Source organism: Camellia sinensis, chromosome 1, assembly GCF_055761805.1.
Source record: "Camellia sinensis isolate YWXY chromosome 1, ASM5576180v1, whole genome shotgun sequence".
Lineage (NCBI taxonomy): Eukaryota > Viridiplantae > Streptophyta > Magnoliopsida > Ericales > Theaceae > Camellia > Camellia sinensis.
The window spans coordinates 51994752-52012217 of NC_138961.1; positions in this window are offsets into that span (position 1 = coordinate 51994752).

Here is a 17466-nt window from a genome sequence, read left to right on the forward strand (position 1 = left end):
CCTATTACTAACCATCAAAGCAGGTAAATAAAAGGGAAGAAAGACGTGGGGATTGGAAGACATTCACACACCCACACACACTTATTACAGATTTGCCCTCACTCGGAGGGACCGAATAAATATTACAAATTAATTAACTACGCAAGCTAATTAATATTACAAATTAACGAATTTAATTAACAAATTAAATTAAATTAATTAAAGCAGGAAAGCGTCTCGGGAAACGCGCCACCATGCATAAGCCGCCTCTGTTTTCCTCCCTTTTCTCCTCTGGAGGTTGTCAAAACCTCAGGACTGTATCCTTGGACAGAGGGGATCATCACCGGCTAGATGAAACTTCCACCGGCAGTGTAGTATGGCCATCGGCACAAAATAGGGCCTGTCGGCATAGAAAATTGTGCCGGCCGACACCTTACACTGCCGGTCGGCAGAGTATTCCTGCAGAACCTGCAACTCACAGCAACAGAGGGCAAAACAAGGCATGACAGCATATTTCAAGACATGTATGCACTAACCATGTCTCTTATCATTGTGATGACTCAAAGGGACATGTGCCTCGGTTCTCGGACCACCAATCACGCATTTCCATGCATGATGGCCCAAGGAACCAAGTATGCAACTTTGGTTTCAAATGCATGCAAACCAATCAAACAAATTAGGCCCAATTCCTATCACCAATTCAAGGAACAAGGCATGCATGCAAAATGCAATGCAACCTAGGCATACAAGCTAGGAATGCAACATGACATGGCAATGCACTTATGCAATCATGCAAGCATACATAGGGCAATGCAAATGGATGGCAAGATGGACTTATACATGAATTAGGCAGCTCTAATAAGGCCTAAAACAGTGGCCAAAAGTGCTAAAGAGTGAGAGCTAAATGGCATGCACACACACATGCACATAAGGACCAACACTTAAGCATGAATCAAACAACATTCAAGCACACTTGAAAGAAGGAAACATGGACAAATTAGCATGCAACATGAGCCTTAAAATCATGTTATAAAATGATGCCAAATCAAATTATAAATCAAGTCAAGCATGCAACAAAAAGTCTAAGTGTTCAAGGCAAGTCGATAAGGCATTGAACTACACTTATCATGACCAAACATGGCATGCATTAAACAACTAAAAACAGATTTTTAACATGTTAAAACAAGGCCAAAGGACTCCTTAGATGGCATCTAAGTGGCCCAAATTCAAAGGCATGCAAAGGCACCAAAACATGGAACATTGCAAAACATGCTTTCAAAGCATTAAAGAGGCTTGCGAGGCAATCAAACGAGCATGGAAATGGGACTGAAATAGCATGTAGGATGATTCCAAATCACCAAAACAATGCAAAGATGGCATGCTACACATACACATACTCAAGGCCAACAAGCCCAAATGCAAAGGAGCCATATAATGCATGCAAAGATCAACCCAAACGACTATGGACAGAGCTAAAACATGGCAAAATAAGCACATAATCTTCACAAATGCAAGCCTAAAACATGCTCCAACTAAGGCTAACAACCTAGAACATGTTAAGGCACAAATAAGGCATTACATGGCAACTATGCTAAACATGCATAAGGATCCAAAACCAACTTGAAATCATGTTATATCATGGATATATAAGCATGAAAAACATACCAAACATGCTCAACACACACTCAAGCATAGGCTTCTTTAAGAGGCCAAAATGTGCCCTTTTCAAGGACAACAAGGAGAGGGGGTGGCCCTCTCCTTCTTGGGACTTCAAAGCATCATCTTCACCACTGAAATCCCTCAAGATTTCAGTGGTGAAGAGACCTCAACACCAAAATCCCGGAGCTAGCACAAAATGGCTCAAAATGAGGCCTTTTGAGGCCTAAGGGTGGTCAACAACCCTCAAACAACAAAACACTCTTGATAAACAATAAAGAGGGCTTAAGAATAGAACTTTTTTATGTTATACAATAATCACAAAAACAGCTCTAAGATAGATGAAAAATCAATGCAAAAAAAGGGGGAAAAAGGGACTAGTTTCTCACCCTTGTAGCCTTCTTCAACAAAGATGCTCCAATGGCCTTCTTGAGCTTGAATCCAAGACCAAAACTTCAAAACACACTCTTTAGAACCTCAGCTCCTAGAGGAAGGTGAAACACTAGGTGTTTGTGTGCAATAGTAAGGCACAAAACACCTAGTGAACAAAATGGAAGAGAAAGAGAGATAGATTGTGTATGTCTAACCCTAACCCTAGAAAACCAGAGCTCTCCTCTGTCTTTTCTCTCTCAAAAATGTCTAAAGCCCCTCCTTTTTTTGCCTTAGAGAGAGCTCCCCTCTATAAGCCTCTTGTAAAGCTTACAAGACAAGCTTTGCAAGAGGGAGATCCCTCCATACACGTGTATGGAGGGGAGCAAAAGTTATACAGCTGTCCAAAAATATCTGCAAAAGCAGATGAACAGCAATCGGCCGGCAAAAAATGCCATCTTGGCCAAACAAAGTGCCGACCGGCACAAAAAAGTGCTGACCGGCAACAAATAGTGCCGACCGGCAGACTATTTTGCCGGTGGCAGCAAAAACCAGCCGGTGGCATCTAGCCACTGCCGGTGATGGGTGGGGATGGTCTACAAGCCCCACCCTGCCTCTCAAAGGCAAGATGCAAGTGTTTGGTGCAAAACCAGACACTAAACGGTCGAGTTCGGGGATCCTGAGGCAAGGCGCGTGAGCCGAGACCTCCGGGAACTCCAAACGAACACAAACATGGAAGATCACCGTGTGTTCATACAGTGACGTCCAAGTCTTGAGGACGGTCAAAAATGGGGTGTCTACAATGATTCGAATTTAACTACAAAATTGATTTCTTTCAAAAACGATATATAACTTTAGTTAACAACTCACCTCTAAGTGACTGGTAATATGTGATTTATCACGTGGTGAGATTTACATATGAATTGTGAGCTTACGGAAACGGTGCCTACTATATTTCTGCATGTGAGAATTGTATGTTTCTGTATTTGGGAATTGACGCTGTGGAACTTATTGACGTGAAAAGATTACGATTGTAAACCCTATATTCGGGGGCATGATATACCTTGTATGTCCTGCACTAGACTCTTATAGCCATATCTTAAGCAACATGTAATTCTATGAAATAAAAGTGTAAAGTATGCCTATATGTTGATAGCTTCACAGAATTGTGAGGAATATCAGATTAACCTGTGAATTGTTCGAACTAAGAAATTACGTGCTCATCTATAACTGAATTGGATAATAGTGTGAGACGGAGATCTCTAATCTGTTACATGGTAAAACAAGTTTGAGGGACCAAACTTATTTAAGGGGGGGAGAGTGTAATAACCCGACACTCGTATATGATTCTGGTATATTTTCAGTCCCTAATTCTGTGCTTTTAAATGTTCATTGTGAGATTTTAGGTGGAATTAAGCTTAATTAAGCGAATCCTATGATTATGGATTCATATCTGTTTAATAAGAGAACTATCTATCACAACTATAAAATTTAGCGCAGGAATTGGAGGCCTTAGAAGCTTAATAATTTGAAATTGATTTTACATTTGAGATTAGCATAATTTTTAAGTCATATTAAGCATTGTCGTAAAAGTTTGATTATGAATGATTAAACTGATTAACTTTTGTCTTTATTCAACTTTTATATAAATATCAATGCTCTTAAACATTTGACTTGGGAAATTCATTACAAAATATCTCCTGGGAGAGAAAAGAGAGGGTGTGGAGAAGAAGAATTAAGGGAGACGAAATTCAACAAGGAAGATTGGCAAATTGAGTGAAGTTGTGGGATTTAATTCAAGGCAAGCTCAATCCAACCTAATTAACCTTCACTTGGACTTAAGGAAGGGTTTGTTTCATGTTTTGATAAATTAGGGTTTGAAATTGAGGATTATATGTGAATCCTGTTTGATTAAAGAGTTATTCTCATCAATTGGTTACTTTCAGACCTAATTTAGGTGTTGTACGAGATTTACACTTCAATGTTTGGTTTTCATGCCAAACCCATGAAATTATACTTATGTATTGTGTTATGTTTTATGGACATAAGGAGCTTGGATTAAAAGATGGAATTTCGAAGGGTGGTGACTTGATTAAGCTTCTAATCATGTTTATTTTGTGATGTTCAAATTATAATTCACATTATAGTGATGTTGGGTTAATGTATTGCATTAATTTACCCTTGTTTTGCATGTAAAATGTGTTGGTGTTGCTGATTTTGGAGTTGAAATCGGGTTGCCCAAAACAGACGCCACGGCCGCACGTGCGGAGGTCATGGCCGCACGTGCAAAGTAGCACTGCACGTGCGGGGGTCACGGCCTCATGTGCGGACAAGAGGAAAAAAAATGGGAATTACATTATGGTTTTGGCCGCTCGTGCGGAGAAGGGGGACCGCACGTGCGGCCCGTGTTCACTCATGCGGAGGTGACGGCCGCACGTGCGGCCCAGACTGGAAGAAAATGTCTGCTCAGTTTTGCATGCTCGACCCTCTGATATTTTTAGAATAATTTTCCGATGATCTTAAGATGGTTGTAAATTCATTCGAAACGTAATGACTCAAGAAATGATTTAACAAGAAAAAGGAAACTAATAGGTGTGTTATATGTGTGTAGGGCACACTTCGGGCGGAACCCTCGCTCCGCCACAATACTGTGTAGTACATTTGGTGCGTTATTAATAATTAATGTTAACATTTTGTTATTCGTAAGCAAACTACGTTGTTTCTTAACGAACAAATGGAACTTATGTTCATCCTTGAACAATGGTATCTATGTGAATCTAAGATTATTCTTTCATGGTATACATGAACCCGAGGTCGTTCAGAACCTATACTATGAATGTAAAGGTCTAACATTATTATGTGACCCACGTTAGAATATGAATCGTTCTGTCCTTATTAAGCGTACTGTAATGATACATGTGCCCCCAGTTAATAGTTATTGTTACTATTCTGTTATACGCAAGGCAACTGTGTCAATCTGTGAAATATGATTTACTTACTGCCAATAATTATCATTAGCACTCTGTTACACGTAAATTAACTATGTTAATTCATATGAATGATTGAAAGAACCTATGTACCTCTGTACAACTCTGAGACTAATCTGTTTAGATGATATTTGGGATTATTCTGTTATGTTTTTCCGTTCTGGTTATGCTATGTTATGTTATGATATGATATGGATTGTTCGGTCTTTAAGACCTAATGAGTTCTGGTATGGAACAAAGTGTTGTACAAAACTAAGTGCTGCACTACAAGTCACCTCTAGAATCCGTGCGAGACACTCTTGAGTACATACATATATGAACTGGGCTTAAAGCCAATCTGGTCCCTTTATGGTCATCTGGTCCCTTTATGGGTCATCTGGTCCCTTCACGGGTCATCGAATTTGTCAACGATAATGGATGTACCACGTAAGATTATACGCAAATTTTGAATATTGGCAGAACCAAATGATTATAAGTATATATATGAAGCTGTTATTTCTGGGCCGATGGCCGTTCTGTTATTTCTGGGCCGATGGCCGTTCTGTTATATCTAGGCCCAAGGCCGTTCTGAAAGTAACACAGCATCAGATTAACTACAAGTATTTTGCATTATATACGCGTTGATATGCATTGTAATTCAAGTTGATCATTGAATTATTAAAGTACTATTATTCACTGAGATTGTCTCACTCTGTATTTTGTTTGATTCTGTAGGTAGCAAATCTAGAGGTCAGCCTTAACCCTCGATACTCGCCTCTCCCTTGTCAACCTCTGTGTGTGTCCAGTCATTTGGATGAAGCCTGCCCATTTTTATGGAGTTTTGCTAAGTTTTTAGCTTGTACGCTGATTGTCTATAATATGTTTCCAATGTTTTTGTTATTCGCCCAAGCAAGGGAAGGTTTTTGTATATGTGTATGTAAATATTTACCATCTGATGCACTGCTTGTGATCCTGCATGATAGTGGTCGCTCAATGGATGTGGTTTCTTTTTATTTCATATTATTTTATGATATATAATGCTTCCGTTCAAGCCCCATATATTATGTTCAACAGGTTAAGCGTCCACTTCCGAATAGGTCATGCCCGAACTTTTAGGGACGGGTTTGGGGCATGACAAATATACACAAACCAAGGGCATGCTGCCAAAAACTTTGCCAGAGACAGTCGCTGCAATTGCCAATGCCAGAAAATTGATGAATCAAACTTGGAATGTCGAGTTCTCCGTTGTGAACCAAAGATCGGGCATCGTGTATAATGAGTCCACACATCCTTTCTAAAGCGTGGATGTGGCCAAAACGAGATGGGGGCAAGATTTCCTCGTCACGCTAGGACTCCATCAGAAGTTGGAAGTCTTCAATTGTTGGGCATATCTCTTGCCCCCCGAAGCTGAATACATGTGTAACCGGGTTCCAACATCTAGTCGCGGCATGTAGGAACAGAAAACACAATGGGGTACGACTTAGCAGGAATAGTGCATTTATCCCGAAACCCTAGAATTCACTTTTTTCGAGCTATCTAAAGTTACAATCCAAGTTGAGAGTTTTTTGGTGAAAAATGCCTCCATTTGTAGCAAAAACGGAGCTGGAATGAAGAAACTACGAAGTCCTAACTTTTGTAGAAGTTAAGGTGCTGAGTGGAAGACAGGTGGCAGCAATATGTAGGCCCCCTATATTAATGGCTGATCGGCCACCTTTTACAACCGACCTGCCACTATTGGTGGCCGACAGCCCCTGTTTATGGCCAAGAGATTCCTTTGGTCTTCTTGTGTGTTGAGAGTGCTGAGAACTTGTGTTTTGTTATGCTCTTGATGCATTCTGCTGTTCTGTTTTAGTAGTTTTGTCAAGTCGTTATCGAGTTGTTCCACTTTGTTTATCGAGTTGTTGTATTGCTTATTGAGTTGTACTTGTTTTGTTTATCGAGTTGTTGTATTGTTTATCGAGTTGTTTTACCCTTTTTGTTATGTGTTGGTCGGTTCATTACCTGATTAAGAAATTGCCAATACAATGTGCAATGTTCAAAATGTCCATCAATCTTGTTTTTATGCTATCTGGTGCAATGCGGTGCTCAAAATGCAAGAAATACAACACTTTTTCACCAAAAAGCTGTTTTCATTCCAATCATGGTTCCTTTTTACAAAAGAGTACAAGTTTTTAAGAAAATAAAACTCTCTAAGGCTATACAATGTGCCAACACTACTAGCAAAAAGAAACTAAGCAAAAACATATGAATCAGCGCCGGCTAGCTCAAGCTCTAGAGGCCCTCTTCATCCTCTTCCTCAGCGGAGTGGACTCTGCAGAGCTGCCTCCATCCGTTCCACTATCTGAACCTAATACTGAATCAAAATCGAAACCGGAGTCATTTCCATCCTCTGTTTCAGAACCTGGCTCAGCCTCATCTCCACTAGCGAAATTTGAGCCAACATCATCATCACCACTCTCGAATGGCTCGGCATGCTAATCTATGGCCTCCTTGGTCTTGCTTGTCTAATCGTCATCATGCATGATAGGCTCACGACGTCTCTCTCGGTCACGTACCGGAACCTCTCTCTCTCCTTGCCGCATGAGGGGGTACTGATGGTCCTGCTACTGTCACCGGTGCTGTCAGTAGAGGTGGGACCTAAAAAGGCAGTTGGTATATGTCAGGCTTAGTATGTGTATCAAATGCAAATATGATGTGCGGAATGAGTACAGGATGAGTATAGGTAGAAGTCAGATACGGTGTGTGAATGTAATGTGTCAGATGTGATCTATACATGCAATATATCAATGCAGTGTGGGGATGTGTTCAGTTGAAATGTCAGTTTCAGTATATCAGCAGAAACGTGGTGACCGAAACACCAAAAAATTGAAAAGTTACCTGGATACTGTGGAAGTCGAGCAGTGCCTCCCTCTTCAAGATCATGCCCTCGAATGAGGCCAAAATCTTGAGCAATCCCTCAATGTACCCCGCGGGGCCTGCAAATGCAATTTGGAATGATCAGTGTCCGAAAGGAATAAATGTCTGAGCATCTGACTAAGAATGGAAAAAATGACAACTATAATACATACTAGAGGTGAATCAGGTGTCCTAACATATCTATGACTAGGCAACGGAGGCTCAATCGGAATCTGATAAGCCTCTTCGGAGTACCGCCAACCTGTCAACTCAGTCAGAAGCTCTGGGCAGCCAAAACTCTATGTAGCGAGGGGCATCCCTCTAGCCCTCCCCTTCGGTGCTCGGGCCCTGCTCGTTAAAGGGACATCAGCTGCTCTCCCAGCACGAGCATGAATACCCATCAAAGGAGGCATGAGATGCATCTGGATGTATGTCGTATAGTCTCCCGCTCCTAGAGAATAGTCGGCCTCCATACCTTGTGTAAAGTCGATCATCTCCAGGGAGGAGAGACTCTCTATGGCCCACATGGATGGCATAGGTGGCATGGGAACCGTCTACTGTGGCCAACCCAAAGTCTGGAGCAGGAAGCGCTCGCCTACCGGTCGCTCAAGCACAAGTCGGTAACGAGAAGCGCCCAAGTCGCCAGCGAACTCATATCTGACACCCTCTGGTATCATCGCCCAAGGCTACCATGTGATCTGCAAACAGCAAATGCACAGATTCTTAGTTGCAATTAGATATGTAATATGAATTGGAGCTAAAAGTAGAAAGAACTGTGAGTTTTGGATTACCTCTGCTGCCCTCACTGTGTCAAAATTTCGATGGAAGAATGAAAGAGTCTCCCGGGTCCTCTGCTGGCATCTCCCATCATACCGGTAAGAGTATGGCACGCTAGGAGGCATCTCGACCTCCGACTCTGGGGCAAGTGTTGAAAAATAGGCATACACCCATAACTGCAAAAGCAAAAGGGCGACCGTGAGTATACAACTGTTAAAACACAGGTAATGTGGAAAGCAGAATATGTGCGCAATGTCCAGAAAATAAAGAATGCAGAGAATACAGAATACAGAGAAAATGCAGAGAACAACGTGTGTAGTATAGTGTACAGAAAATACAGATGCAAAGTAGAGATCAGACTATGTGTGTGCAATGTACAGAAAGTGCAAAGCAAAAAGCACGACAAAAAAATTTGAAGTAGAGAAGTAAAGCATACCTCCCAGGCTCTCCAGTAACTGACGACTCTATTCCTGCTCCTGCAGGATGTCAAGCTCATGTAGCAGTACAAAGTAGCGAGGCCAGCACCGCCCCAGTCATAATGCTAGACCTGAGACAAGTCCACCAAGGCACTCAATAGATATAGGCCTACGGTGTTAGCCCTGTCGGCAAACAAGGTGGTGCCAAAGAGGAACATCAGGAAGCCTCGGGCATACTGCTCAATCTCCTCCAGGGTCTCTGGTTGTGTCCCTCTAAAGTGATATGCAAACCAACTGTATCGGACTGTCGTAGATCGTAAGAGAGGTAGGCGTGTGTGGACCCGACTTTCTTTGCGCCCTCCCTTTCCGAGATGCTTCAATAGGTCGTACAGTTCGGACTCCTGTCACGATTCTGAATCTAGTCTCATAAAGTGCAATGTAAAACTGATAAACACAAAAGAGTCCATTCCGGCAAATCATTTTGGAAAATTGATTTTAAATCAAATAATGCCAAAATTGGACTGCTTTGCCAGATTACAGAGTCACCGCCTAAATATTTTATTTTTAGGAAATTTAGGAAACCTTGACTCGTGCCAAAGGCCATTTTTCCGTCATCACCAAAGTTGCCTTGGCTCGAAAACTTGGGTACGAGAGGGAAAGGTCATGACATGAGCACCCCCGCTCGCCCGATCAAAGGATCGGCCTATACTAACTTGATATGTTGTTTTATAAACCTCATGTGTTCTTGTTCTAATTATTAGCTAACTTTACTATGTGACGCACACATACAAGTATAGATTATATCGCAAGAATTGGAACAAATCAACTCATGTTTGTTTTCGAAAATGGTTTGAAAATGCCACCCTCAAGTGGGCTAAAGCGCGGATTTGCCACCTCAAGTGGGCTTAATAACATGATTTGCTACTTCGCAAAGTGGGCTTAAAACTTACATTCGATGAATTGTTCCAATTCAAGTAATGAAGCCTTCATCCACAGATGCAGTTAATCACTTAAGCAAATAGCCTCATGGAAAGCATGCGAAACATGGCAACACTCACACTCATGCAAGTATGATAAAGCGTAAAACTTACAGTATACTCCGAGCCAAAACAAAAGCTAGTTAGAAATAATGCATGATCCTAACTATACAAGATGCCTAATGCAACACACGCAATAATGCAACTAATAGGTTCGGCTATCTAACATGGCATATGAATGCAACAATTTGATAGCTGTAGACACCCCATTTTTGACCGTCCTCAAGACTTGGACGTCACCGTTTGAACACTCGGTGATTATCCGTGTTTGTGTTCGTTTGGAGTTCCCGGAGGTCTCGGCTCGCGCGCCTTGCCTTAGGATCTCCGAACTTGACTGTTTAGTGTCTGGTTTTACACCAAACACTTGTGTTTTGCCTTGGAGAGGGAGGGTAGGGCTTGTAGACCATTCCCACCGACCACCGGCAGTGGCTAGAGGCCACCGGCTGGTTTTTGCTTCCATCGGCACTTTTTATTTCCGGACGGCACTTTTTGTTGCCGGTCAGCACTATTTAGTGCCGGTCGGCACTACTTTTGGCCAAGATGGCATTTTTGGCCGACCGACTACTGTGCATCTGCTTTTGCAGATATTTTAAGACAGCTGTCTTGCTTTTGCTCCCCTTCATACACGTGTATGGAGGGATCTCCCTCTTATGAAGCTTGTCTTGTAAGCTTTACATGACAAAGGCTTCTATATAGAGAGGGACTCTCTCTTGTTTCAAGAGGTTAGACACTTGAGACACTTGAGAGAGCTTAGACAGCCATTGTTAGGGTTTGAGTTCTAGGGTTAGGGTTTGATACACCTTATCTCTCTTTTTCCCTCTTGTGTGTGTTTTAGTGTGTTTAGTCCATACTATTGCACACAAACACCTAGTGTTTCACCTTCACTTACCTACTGAGGTTCTAAGGGACTGATTTTGAAGTTTTGGTGCTGGATTCAAGCCAAGGAGAGCCATTGGAACATCATTTGTAAAGGGGTCTTCAAGGGTGAGAATCTAGTCCCATTATTCCCCATTTTTACATTGATTTTCTACCTTTCTTAGAGCTATTTTCGTGCTTATTGTATAACACAACAAAGTTCTATTTTTAGGCCCTCTTGATTGTTTATTAAGAGTGTTTTGTGGTTTGAGGGTGTTTGACCCCTCTTAGGCCTTGAAAGGCCTCATTTTGTGCTATTTTGTGCTAGTTTCGGGACTTTGGTGTTTGGGCCTCTTCACCACTGAAATCTTGAGGGATTTCAGTGGTGGAGATGGTGCCTTGAAGTCTCTAAAAGGAGAGGGCCACCCCCTCTCCTTGTTGTCCTTGAAAAGGGCATGTTTTGGCCTATAAAGGGAGCCTATGTTTGAGTGTGTGTTGAGCATGTATAGACTGTTTTTCATGCTTATTTTTCCATAATATAACATGATTTTAAATTGGTTTTGGTACACCATGCATGCTTAGCATACCTACCATGTAAGATTTTGTGCATATTTTGCCATGTTCTAGGTCTGTCCTAGGTTGTTTGGGTCGGATTTGGCATGCATCATATAGCCCCTTTGCATTTTGGCTTGTTGGCCTTAAGTATATGCATGTATAGCATGACATTTTTGCATTGATTTGTTGTTTTGGAACCATCCACCATGTCATTTCAGACCTTATAGTATGCCTGTATGCTTGCTTTAGTTGTCCCTTTAATGCCTTGTAAGGTTGTCATCTCATGCTCCATGTTTTGGTGACTATGCATGCCTTTGTTTTTGAGTCATTTGGATGCCATCTAAGTGATCCTTAGGCCTTGTATTAATGTCCTAAAACTCTGTTTTGGTCAATAAGTTCATGCCATGTTTGGTCTTGCTAAGTGTAGTTCAATACTCCATTGGTTTGCTTTGAGCACTTAGGCCATTTGTTTCATGCTTGGCTTGATTTATTGCTTGGTTTGGCACCATGTTTTAACATGATTTTTTAATGCTTATGTTGCATGCTAATTGTCTATGATATCCTTCTTTCAAATGTGTTTGAGAGTTGTCCAATTTGTGCCTGAGTGTTGGCCCTTTAACATGTGCATGTGTGTATGTGTTTTGGTCCCTTGTTTTGGTCACTTTGGCTACTGTTTTAGGCCTATTTAGAGTTGCCTAAATCATGTATAAGTCCATCTTTGTATCCATTTGCATGGCCCCATGTTTGCTTGTATGCTTGTATAAGTTTGTTGCCATGCCATGTTGCATCCTTAGCTTGCATGCGTAGGTTGCATTGCATCTTGCATGCATGCCTTGTTCCTTGACTTGATGATAGAAATTGGGCCTTGGTTTGTTTGATTGGTTTGCATTTCATTTGACATGAAATTTGCATACTCGATTCTTTGGGCCATCATGCATGGAAATGCGTGATTGGTGGTCCGAGAATCGAGGCACATGCCCCTTTGAGTCATTACCATGATAAGGGACATGGTTGGTGCATATATGCCTTGAATTGTGCTGCCATGCTTTGCCTTGCCCTCTGTTGCTGTCAATTGCAGGTTCTGCAGGCATTCCTTGCAGACCGGCATTATATATTGCCGACCGGCAGTAAACGAGCAGCCGATGGATTCATCTTGTGCCGGTGACTACACCACACTGCCGGTGGCAATTCTATTCAACCGGTGACACCCCTCGACGTCCAGAGAAGCAGTCGGGAGGTTTTGGCAACCTCCAGAGGAGTGAAGGAAAGAAAACAGAGGCAGCTCATGCATGGCGGCGCATTTCCCGAGGCAATTTACTGTTTTCTTAGCTTAAGTTAATTTGCTTAGTTGATTAGGCAATTTGTAATATTAATTAGCTTGCGTAGTTAATCAATTTATAATATTTATTCGGTCCCTCCGAGCGAGGGCAAATCTGTAATAAGTGTGTGTGAGTGGTGTGTATGTCTTCCAATCCCCACTTCTTTCTTCCCTTTTACTTACCCGCTTTGATGGTTAGTATTAGGGCACGTTTAATTTAGCATACCTTATGCTATGCATGCGTGCATCATGCATTTGTATTGCATGCATTAGGCTCGGTACATCACGCTAACTGCATTTGTACTTCAAATTCAAAATTGAATATGTGATAGTTGATCGCATTTCACATGCCATGTTTAGGTTAGCCGAGCCTGTCTAGATTACATTTTTGCATGCAATACATTAGCCATTCTTAACATGAACTAGGACATGCATGTTTGCTAACTAGTTTATTGTTTTGGCACGGAGTACGATGTAAGTATTTTTGCTTTAGCATCCCGCATGCGTGTGAGTGTTGCCATGACAGTATGCTTGCCATGTGGCTAAATGCTTATCTGATAAACTGATTGAGTGCCTGTGGGTGAAGGTTGGATTGTTTGAGTTGGAAGAACTCATTGAAATCCGTGTTTTAGCCTACTTGCGAGTAGCAAATTCCAAAGCACTTTTCAAAACAAACGGATATGCAATGCTTATTTCCAAATTAGGCAATCTAGTCTATACTTGTTTGCTGCGCGCATAACATAGTAACGCTAGGCTAATAAATGGAATAAGAACACGTAATGTTTTCAAAATCGGATATCACGGTTAGTAGAGGCCGGTCTTCGGACCGGGCGAAAGGGGGTGCTCATAGCTGACCTTCCCAGATCGTACCCAAGCTCCCGAGCCGAGACAACTCCGGTAATGATGGACATGTGGCCTTCGGCACCGAGTTAGGGTTTCCTAAATTTCCCCATTAAAAAATATTTAGGTGGCGACTCTGTATTTGGCAAAGCAGTCCATGTTTGGCACTTCTTTTCAAAAATCTGTTTCTCAAAACGATTTGCCGGATTTGGACTCTTTGGTTCAGATTGAGAACCGTGACAATTTGAGAGTCCGAGCTGTAGTGACCCCACAAAAGAACAGAACGAGACTCACCCTCCCGGGGCATTCGGGGACGTCTACAATAGCATGCTTTGAAACAGGCATTCAAATAAGTGTATTGAAATACAATGCGGTTTGAATGATGCGCCGAGCCTCGGTGCATACAAGAGAAACGAACGAATGCAAATATGCAAGCATAAGGTATGCTAATTGATGTATGCCCTAATCTAACCATCGAAAGCGGTTAAATAAAAGGAAGAAAGACGTGGGGTTGGAAGACATGCACATACGCACGCATACTTATTACAGCATTGCTCCCTCTCGAAGGGGGGTCCGAATAAACAAGCTAAGCTACACTAAGTTAAGCTAATTATTACAAAACAATTAATTAACTATTCTAGTTAACTAATTATTAAAACACAATTGAATAACTAGTTATGCTAAGCTAATTAAAATAATACAAAACAAATTAAACTAATTAATTACGACATATGTAATAATCAACTACAACTAGCTAATAAAGCAATGAATTGGCCTCGCGGGCGAGGAAGACATGCATGCTCAGTTGCTTCCTCCCGAAAATCCATCGCCTTGCCATCGGTTGCCTCTGTTTACACTCTCCTTGATCTCTGAACATTGAACCAATCTCCAGACTGCTTCTGCTCCAAAACAGGAACACTTTGCACAAAAATGGACTGGTGGCCAGTTGGCCACAGAAGGGGGCTATCGGCCACCTTAACTGGCCGGTCGGCTAGTCTAGGTGGCCGGTCGGCCACTGCTTTTTCCAGGCTTCTAGTTTTGCTGCAACGGAGAGCAACAGAGGCAAAGCAATGCATTTTTCAAGCATTGTGTGTACTACCACCTCCTCATCATTTCTCAAGCTCAAAGGAGTATGGCACTTGGCTCTCAAGCCACCAATCAGGCATTTTCATGCATGATGGCCAAAGAACCAAGCTTAAACAAGCTTAATGAATGCGTACATAAGACTCAAATGGCCACCACTCTATCATGCATGATCAAGGGTGACGGTGACCAAGAAACGTGACATATTTCATCACTTCGAGTATGAAACGTCCCACTTTTCTTGTGTTCGGATTAACGTTTGATCCAAACACATGCAATGCAACAAAATATGCTTATCTTTACTTGTCCAATTTTGTTTACTCATTTTAGCATTACCAAACCACTCTTTAGTTGGTTAAGTCCAATGTGAGAGTCCTCTAATGAGAGAGGGGTCAACCAAAGGATGATTTAAGACATGAGAGAGATCATGCCTTTGGCTAGGAGGAACCCTCAAAAGAGGGTTGAAGCCATTGAGCACAAGCTCTATCTCAAGCTTAAACACAATCATGAGGTCACCCAACCCTCAAAACAAAATAGAAAAATGAAGAAATGAGGGAGGTTGCAGACTTTTTAATGCTGAAATGGCATGCAAAGGACACTTAATCATGCATGCAACACATGCACAACATGTTAAGAGTCTAAAAGCATCAAACTAGTGAAGAGCACTACACTACAGGAATGCAATATCAAGCTCAAATGACCAAATTAGCTTTGGACAGAGCTTAAACATGCTAACATAGTAGCCAAAACATGCTGAAATTTAAGCACAAAAGGCAAGAAAAACAAGCTAGCATGTTGGCGCGCAAACGAAACACAAAGCACAACTCTCAAAAGCAACGAAAGAATGGAATACATGTACACATGACAAAGGTTATGGTGCTGAAATTACATGCAATATGAGACTATAACATGTAAATAACTCAAACACTTCATGCTCAAGGCCTCAAAGCAATGGACTAATGAAGACTGTTACACTATAGCCATGCAAATTAAGCCTCGAAGGACTTAAACAACCCAAAACATATTTAAAGCATGTGAAAACAGCAGCTAAAATGTACTAGAGTCAAGCTAACACAAGCTAGAATAATAGGCTAACTCATTAAGCATGTTAGACTAGTAAGCATAATTGCACTACAAGTGCAAAAAACAAGCAACAAGTGCTCCAACCAGCCAAAAACAGAGTTGAGTCATGTCAAAATAGAGCCTAAAACATTCTTGAAATAAGCTAACACAAGCCACAAAAATATGCTACTTTGTAATGCTAACTAGGCATGGAAAAGAGAGACAAGGAGGGGAGGCTAACCCCTCCATTTTTGGACATCAAAACCAAGTTTTTACCACTGAAATTCCCCTAGAATTCAGTGGTTAAAAGGCCAAAAAAAGTTGTTTTAGAATGTTTAAAAAAAGGGCACAACACTCAAGCAAACAAGCTACAAAGAGAGTGGACCACCCATATCTCCAAAACAAACCTCAAACCATCATTTGTAACCTTAAAAATAGAGTTTTTTAGAGGTTAAACCCAGCCTCAAAATAGCATGCAAAGGTGGCCAAACAAGTAAATAAAACAAAGCTTAAAAGGGGATAAGGCTTTACCTTTGAAGCACAACAACAAACAACAAAAATTTTGAGCCAAAACCAAGCTTAAGACCTCAAAGCAAGCCTCAAAGAACCTCAGCTCCAAGGTTAAGGTATGTCATCAAGGGTCTCTTTGCAAGAGTGTAGAAAATTCTCACTTTCAAGCACAATATAGGGAGAGAGAGAGAGAGGATTCTAGAGAGAGAGAGTGAAATTTTGCTCACAAAAATTTCTAACCCCTCAAATGGGGGAGAGACCTCCCCTTATATAGAAATACAAGCCAAAGGCTTGTATTCATCCCTTCATACATGTGTATGGAGATGGCAATTAGTGATCAACAGCTGGCACCGCTGGCAAAGAAAACATCTGAAAAAGGAGAAAACTGGCCGTCGGCCACTTTAGGTGGCCTGCCGGCCACCTATCCTAGCCGACCGACCACTTCAAGTGGCCAACAAGGAGGAAAAGCGACCAACAAGTGCCAAAAGTGGCTGACAAGGCCTTCTCCCCCTCCCCCTCGGGGCAAGAGGCACCAAGGTTTGGTCCAAAAACAAGCACAAAACAAAGAGGGTTTAAAGGCCTAGAGACAAGGTGTTCCGCCGAGAACTTTGGGCACTCAAAACGAGCACAAACATGCACAATCATCGAGTGCACAAAGGATGGCGTCTAAGTCTTAAGGTCAGTCAAAAATGGGATGTCTACAGTTGCCCCACTTTGACAGAACTTGAAAGTCATGAAATGACGGGAGTGAATGTCAAAGCCCAGAGATGACCCATTTTTGACAACGCCGAAGAATTAGACAAACAAGCAATCAAAACAAAGAACGGTTATGCCCGCAGGCTGCGTACGTATCCCTTTGCAAGGAATCAAACCAGTGTAGTTCTGGGGCAAGATGCAAATGACATGCACAATGCAGAACATAACTCATGATCATGTAATGAGGGTTGTGATGAAACATCTAGATGCAAATGTTCTGCAAAGAAATGCTACAACAAACTCGTACATAAGCAAGTTATCACGAAGCAAACCACATGTCATACAAAAAGGATGTAAGAAAATTATGCAATCTTAACTGCGCATCACGCAGAAAAGGTAAAGAACAACATCCAACGGGCACACCCGAGATGGCAAACAAGATCCCAACGCGT